The sequence below is a fragment of the Leopardus geoffroyi genome, chromosome D2 (genome assembly GCF_018350155.1).
Source record: "Leopardus geoffroyi isolate Oge1 chromosome D2, O.geoffroyi_Oge1_pat1.0, whole genome shotgun sequence".
Lineage (NCBI taxonomy): Eukaryota > Metazoa > Chordata > Mammalia > Carnivora > Felidae > Leopardus > Leopardus geoffroyi.
The window spans coordinates 1,211,023-1,218,601 of NC_059334.1; the positions used below are offsets into that span (position 1 = coordinate 1,211,023).

Sequence of the window (7,579 nt, forward strand, 5' to 3'; positions counted from 1 at the left end):
CTTATTTGTAACACTATAGTCCAAATGCTGTATTTCTCTCATTGACTATTTTGAAGACAGAAGAGAGATTTATTCTTTATGTTTCTTATTAGGAGACGTTCAGGGCTATTTGAGGGCCGCACACACCCAAAGGTGTATTGTAGATAATGTTCCTAATCAGGGACTAATCACTATAGCAACAGTCAGTGGTGTTCTTAAACCTCAGAAAAAAACAAAAGAAAGGAAAAGTAATCCACGGAACTAAATGGTTAGCTAGTTTTCCTTTAATAAAAAATAATCATAATAAGTCCCTGCAGATGAGTTTTATATTTTGGATGTCAGGAGTTAAAGCAGTAAATATCAGAGGCATAAAGACTGAGGAAACTTCCAGAATTCTCTTATCTTGCAGCTGCCGGGTGTGAGTCAGCATTACCATATGCAGATGGGCGTGGTTGTGCTAATTCGTCTGCGGGCGTTTTAGGCACAGGGAGGTGCTGTGCAGAGTTTCTGGGCTCCTCCAGAGGCCCCAAGGTGGGCTCCCCACATAAGTCACTTTCTCCGGGACTGGCTCCTCTGTGCGAGTTCGTTCCTCACGGCAGGGACATGTTGGCGTGGTGTAAGCGAGGGACTCTCACTCACCCGGGACCCTCAAGGTTGGGCAGGTGCTCCGAATGTTTATGAAATGTCTGGAACTACAATTGCTAAATTATACGCCTGGAACCATACGGTCAAACAGAAAAGGCTTTTATGAAACCAAACCTCTGCTCTTACTCACTGTCTTGTATAAACTAATAATAAAAAGAAGATATTTCATATTTGGTCATTAACACATATTAACACGTATTAATGTGTCATTACCACAGATTAATGGAAGAATTTTCTCTCTCCAGCAGAAAAAAGAGCCAATATCTCCTGACTGAATACTTACTGTGATGGTTAATTTCGTGTGTTGACTTGGTTGTGCTGAGGAATGTTCAGACAGCTGGTAGACCGTGGCTTGTGCGTGTGCGTGAGGGTGTGTCTGGAAGAGACATTAGCAAGCCATCAGCCAATCTGTGGATGGCTCGAATAGAACGGGAAGGCAGAGGCTGGTGACTTCTTCCTTTGCCTGATAAGTCGTGCATCCTTCCGGCTCCTGGACACCAGGCTTCCTAATTGAGGCTTTTGAACTCGGCCGGGGGCTTCCACTCTCCCCACACACCCCCAGTTCTCAGGCCTTTGGACGGGGGTTGAATGCACCTGGCTTCCCCGCTCTCCAGCTCACAGAGGGCGGAGTGTGCCCTTCTCAGTCTCCATAACCGCCGGACTCAATCTTATAATAACCACCCTCTTCCACATGTCTGCGCTTGTATTCATCCTGTTGGTTTGGTATTTCTGGAGAACCCTGACTCATGCATTTATGGAGCTTCAAGTACCTGAGTTATGAGAAGAAGTTTCCCAATTATTTTTCAAGGCCCTCTGATAACATTTTGACTCTTAAAAATAAACTCGGAAGTCTTCACTTCACTTCCCAACCTGCCCTTTTCCTGCCCTCAGTGTATGGATTCTGGGAGGGTTGAGTGGTTTTGAGTGATGGGCAAGGAGTGAAAAGAAGGCCTGACTTCTGTTTTTGGTGTGGGGGAGAGGGTCCTCCTACTTGCAAGCATTGTGCATGCATACACACACACACACACACACACACACACACACACAAGCAAGTGCACATACATGCATGCACACATGTGCATGCACACACACTTTTTTCGAAAGCATACCTAGTTATTTTATATGCTTTGCTGTTATAACTAGATCTAGTAGAGCTTACTGGCTTAAATCATTATTTATCTACCATCTAATTATGTTTATTAGAATTCTGGAGTTTTGGAAAGGTGTGTGAGAGTATCGCTGCTCCTAAAATCGTAAGCATAGCTGGTGGATGTGAGCAATCAAAGTCGGGTACAAATAACTGATCCATCCACACGTCCTGCTTTAATCCTAAACCCAGACCAGCTACTGCCCTTCTGTCTAGCCTTGTTCCAAACCAACACCAGATTTTCCATTCTGATCCCATGATACTTCAGATAGATTTGGGCAACCAAGACAAGGTCCAAGAACATATCTTGGAAGACAAGATCACCTTTTGTAAAGCTGATCAGTAACTCAACATTTTCTCTCCGTGTTTAATGGACTGAAAGTTATTTACCTTCCCCTTTTCAGGAATCGCTTAATAGGATATGGGGTGCGTGAGGGCAGGAACTTTGTCTCTCTGATTGCTTGCTGCATTCTGACAACCTAGCAGAGAGCTTGGGTCCTACTCAGTACTTAACTACATATTAACGACTGCCCGACGTTCTGATGGCATCCGTGAAGGATAGGCTTGAGCAAGGTCCCGGGGGCCTGTGGTGACTTTTCCTGACAGCATGAGAAGGGCAAGGGCCAGCCTTTCTGGTCGGTATTGGTGCTATAGTCTGAGCACACCCTGTGGGAGATACGCATGCAATTTTCTCTGCCGCTGGGATAAAACTAGCATGAATAGAATTAGAATCAAATCTATTTTCAATGTCTAGTGAAATAATGAAACTAGCTAATCATCTTCAGTGGGCCCTAGCATCACAAAAATGAAACACACATAATACTTAACCTCTTGATTGATACATACAGGATCAGAATGACACAGTATATCAAGAAGGAAGGAAGGAAGGAAGGAAGGAAGGAAGGAAGGAAGGAAGGAAGAAAGGAAGGGAGGGGGGGAAGAAAGAGGGAGGGAGAGAGGGAGGGGGAAGGAAGGGAGGCAGGAAGGAAGGAAGGAAGGAAGGGAGGGAGGGAGGAAGGAAGGAAGGAAGGAAACAAGGAAGGGAGGGAGAGAGGGAGGGAAGGAGGGAGGGAGGAAGGAAGGGAGAAAAGTAGAAAGGAACAAAGTGTAACTTCCAGTTTAGAGAAAATGCAAAGTTGGGAGAACATATAAATGATTCCTTGCAGGGATGTAATAGACAAAATCCAGAACATAGGGACACTACAGGAGAGATGATCCGGGATCTTTAACAAATAAGTTAAAACAGAATTTCATCAACAGATGTTGGTGCATGAAATTTCTTTGGACACAACTGGGAAAATCTGAACTCAGGCAGCATATCTCATGGTATTAATCACTTATATTTTATCTTTAGTTTTAAAATATTATTGAATTTATGTTTTTGAAGTGGGCCTTTTCTTTTAAAAATAAGCACATACATATTCAAGAGAAACTTGTTAGGATTTGTAGAATTTACTTCAAGACAATCCACTTTAGAAATATAAAACAAGACTGGATTTTTTTGGTCACTTGGTAATGGGTATATAAGGGTTTGTTGTCTATTTACTCCAGTTTTGTTTGTGTTAGAAGTTTTTCCATTGGACGGGATACCTAATATTAAAAAACTATAACCGCCAGCATTATCTTCAGGGGGAAAAAGCTTAGTAAGAGCTGAGCTGCATGAGAAACAGTCATAAATATATATTTATTGTCTAGGCTTCATGAATAATGCCTTGGAAATGAGCAAGTTTCTTTATTATTAAAATAAATAACTTCTCTGGAGATTTTCATGTGTTGCCAGAAAATTGGTATTAATTAAATCTAAGCCACCTCATCTAACATCTAGTTCACAGAAAATGCAGGGCAGGGGGTGGAAGGGAGCATGTTAAATAACCCCCTGAATGTGCCACCAACAAATCCACAGTGAAGGGACTTCAGAGTACGGCTGATGTAGTGTTTGTCAAATATAAGTCCATAACTGTGCTGGTTTAGGGGAGACACATCAACCAAATGCAATATTCAAATATTGTTCGATCGATTCAGATACTTTTCTCATCTTTGGAAAAAAAAAGAAAGGAAGAAAATACTGGAAACTGATATTGTTCTTCTGACTACAATCATCCTAACCCCTCGTCACCTTGTTTTTCCCTAAACAGAGACATATTTGTAACCAAGTTTTTATCTACTGTGCATTCTAATGGACTCTCAGTAAGCCGCATAACCCCGGGTACTGAGCATAAGCTAGTTTTGTAGGAGATTCCCCCAGGAGAGTAGTATGCAGCATTTTAACAATAAAGAGCCTTGTCCATCACCCAGAAGAACAGAGGCATTTCTTTTCCACAGCATCCCCAGTTCTTTGGGAAGTGCCTGGCACATAGTAGGTGCTTAGTAAATGCTTGTTGAACATCCACATAAATTGAAAGATAAATGAAGCCTCTCAAACAAGGAGAGTCCCTTCCTGAGCCTTAGCGTATTCTCCGAGGACTCCTCAGTCTTCGTGCCATGTATCAGTTTGACAAATGCTCCAAAGATGCCTTAACCCAGTGGCTGCAAGGTAAGCTCGAGCTGGGTGCCCACCGCAGACGGTGCTGGGGCTATGGCCAGGAGTCCACTCCTGGGACTCAGGAGGGATGTGGACGTGTTGCCATGGCTACCAGCAAGCTGTCTCCTTCATTCCCCTCCCTGTTGTGTAAGTAGTTCTGGCTTTACCGAACTAGGGGCTGGCTGAGGGTAGTCACCTGACTGGCTGATCTGGCATAACGCACAGTTGAGGAGGCCAAGCAGTCAATGTGAATAAAACACATTCTGTGTTCACAACATGACTAACCCAGTGATATTTGCATTAGGAATTCTGCTGTGTTATTCTAGACATTTTGACGTGAGCCATTATGTAGGGGATGGACATGATCTCTGGGTTTGGAGGGCAGAGACTCAGTCCTGAGTTCCATCTCTGCCATTGCATCCCTAGATCATCGTGTTCTGCTTATTTCTTCTCTCCTGGCCCAAGGTCCTAACTACCAAAAAATAGAAGTTTGATGTAGGTGATAGCTCAGACTCTATTTAATCCTCACATTCCCGTCACTATTTCACATGCTGAACCATTCTCCTGAAAATTATACTTAGATTGTCAGCGAAAGTAGAATACAGAAATTTTTGCCTTTTAATGACCATTTAAAGTACTTGGCCTAATTAAAAGGAAGTGGGCAGGTTCCCAACAAAGTTGAACTTTTATAAACCACATGGTGTATGTTGAGAACAATAGATGTTGGTATCCTGTGGTGTCTCACGGCAATATACGCAAAATGCATTTCTTTGTACCGTAAAATTCATGAAAGAAAGACCAAAAGTGGCCCCTTTCAGATCAGATACAAAGCTGAAGTTCATATCAGAGTTTGCTTTTCTTGAGCATTTTTTCAGCCAATGGCATTGTATCAACATATGGAGGAATCGATCATGAAAGAAAATGAAGACAACAAGGAGAGAGAGAGTAGCATCTTTTTTCTCATTGTTAATAAGCAACCACCTGGTTTCAAAACTCCCTTTGAGTTTAATCCAGTGTAAGTGGCTTTAGATATGAGTTTTCCAGATCCAGCTTTCAGAAGGTTTAGCTGCTGTCTTGGAATTAACATGTCAGCAACCCGAAATGAGTTTTTCTACTGCTCGGAGGGCCTCAGAAGCTGACTGATAGAATATTAAACATTTGAAGTTGTGTTATCCAGTCCCCTTGGTCTGATCACGCCTGCTCTGAGATAAGTACCTGACCCAGGTGACATAAAGCAGTTTAGTGCTGACTTCCTGACTTCAGTGCAATTCCCTAGAAGAATCCAGCAAAACACCACTTGTGTTTAAAAGAGATGATTGTAAATTAACCTTGGAATAGCTGAATTAAATAAAATGCATCATCATTAGCCAAATTTCAACTCATGCTTTAGTAGTTCTGAACTAATTAACGTCAGCTGTGACTTTTTTTTAAAGTCACAGTGTAGGTGCATTTGGAGAAAATTAGCTTTTTGTTGGGTCCTTGTAATAATTTACTATCTGGTACGTAACTATACCAAGAAAGGAAAACATATTTGTTTTATGGCTCCTTAAAAATGTATTTCTGGATGTAGGGCAATAAATCCTTTGCACACTTACTCATTATAATTCCACATTTCCTTACACTATTCTCCATCAATTAAAAAAAATCAAAGGGTAAGAATTTTTTGCAAGCTTCTGATTCTGAATTCCAAAATTTAAGGTTCGGGGGATAATTTAGTGATCATTATATCAAACTAACTCATTTCAAATATGAAAGAAAAGGGCAAATGTGGATGAATGAGTTGCCTAAGGTTGTATATACCTAAGTAGTGAGGTTCTCAGGCTTGGCAAAAAAATATCTAAAAGGAAGTCCAGGGCTAGTCCTCGTTTATCAGGGTGTTATATCTCCCCAAGCCAGACTGCTTACCTTGATATCGATTTACCATCTTCCGGGAAATTATCTTTTCATCGTCCCGACCTTCTTCACTGTTCCTGACGCGTTGTGGTTCCCGGTCTCTTCTGGCTTCAGATCGCATCACCTGCCAGCTGTGTGACCTTGGCCAAGTTACCTAAGTTCTCCATGATTCATTTCCTTCTTCTGCTCAATGGAAATAATTATAGACTTGAAAATGAAATAGATTCATCTATGTAAAGCACTTAGTACAGAGCAGGGAAAGTGACAAAAGGTAAACAGAGTAATGACGTCCTGATCATGGTCGTGGTCATGATCTTCATCACCGATTTGTACTTATGAGCTACCTCCAAATAAATCCTGCACACTCACACTATCTTCCTTTAAAGTATGCTTTTATTTTTTCTCTATTTATTTATTCATTTAATCCAAGTTAGTTAACATATTGTGTAATAACGATTTCCAAATGGAATTTAGTGGTTCATCACTTACATATAACACCCAGTGCTCATCACAACAAGTGTCTCCTTCATGCCCATCCCCCATTTAGCCCATCCCCCCACCCAACACCTCTCCATCAGCCCTCAGTTTGTTCTCTGTATTTAAGAGTCTTTTATGGTTTGTCTCTCTCTCTCTCTCTCTCTCTCTCTCTCTCTCTCTATCTTATTTTTCCATCCCTTCCCCTATGCCCATCTGTTTTGTTTCTTTTTTATTTTTATTTTTTTAATATTTATTTATTTTTGAGAGAGAGAGAGAGAGACAGAGCATGAGCAGGGGAGGAGCAGAGAGAGAGGGAGGCACAGAATCTGAAACAGGCTCCAGGCTCTGAGCTGTCAGCACAGAGCCCGATGCACGGCTCGAACTCACAAACGGTGAGATCATGACCTGAGCTGAAGTCAGACGCCTAATTAACTGAGCCACCCAGGTGCCCCACACAGTCCAACTTGAAACTGGATTAATTCAGACAACTCCCCACTCCCACACCCCAGCACTAACATCACCAGCAGAGGAAGATGCACCCATTCCAGGCATGAAAACTATTGGCAGACAGTAACAGATCAAACGTGTCTTTGCTGGGCTGTTCAGTAAACTCAACAAGGCCAAGAAAGGAATCAGAAACTTGAAGGTAGGTCAATAGAAATTACCCACACTAAAATACAAGATGAAAAATGAGTGAGGAAACCAACAACAATGGAGTACTCAAGACCTGTGGAATGATAGATATGAAATCTTCAAACATGTAAATAATCGAAATCCCAGAAGAGAGTCACTATAGGGTAGGAGGAATATTTGAAGGTATAATGGCTGGGAATTTTCTAAAATTAATGTCAGGCAGCAAACCACAGATCCAAACACTCACGGAACAAGCAGGATTTTTTAAAGTTCATGTCATTTCA

General features: G+C 41.7%; 1 long non-coding RNA gene across 1 annotated transcript; it reads right to left on the reverse strand.

Moving 5' to 3' along the window:
- Window positions 1-296: 296 nt before the first annotated feature.
- Window positions 297-6,278, reverse strand: LOC123577469. Its single transcript, XR_006701859.1, has 3 exons — window positions 6,198-6,278; window positions 2,286-2,437; window positions 297-1,000 (listed from the first exon to the last, which is right to left on the reverse strand). It is a non-coding gene; the product is annotated as an uncharacterized LOC123577469 (long non-coding RNA).
- Between the last annotated feature and the right edge of the window lie 1,301 nt (window positions 6,279-7,579).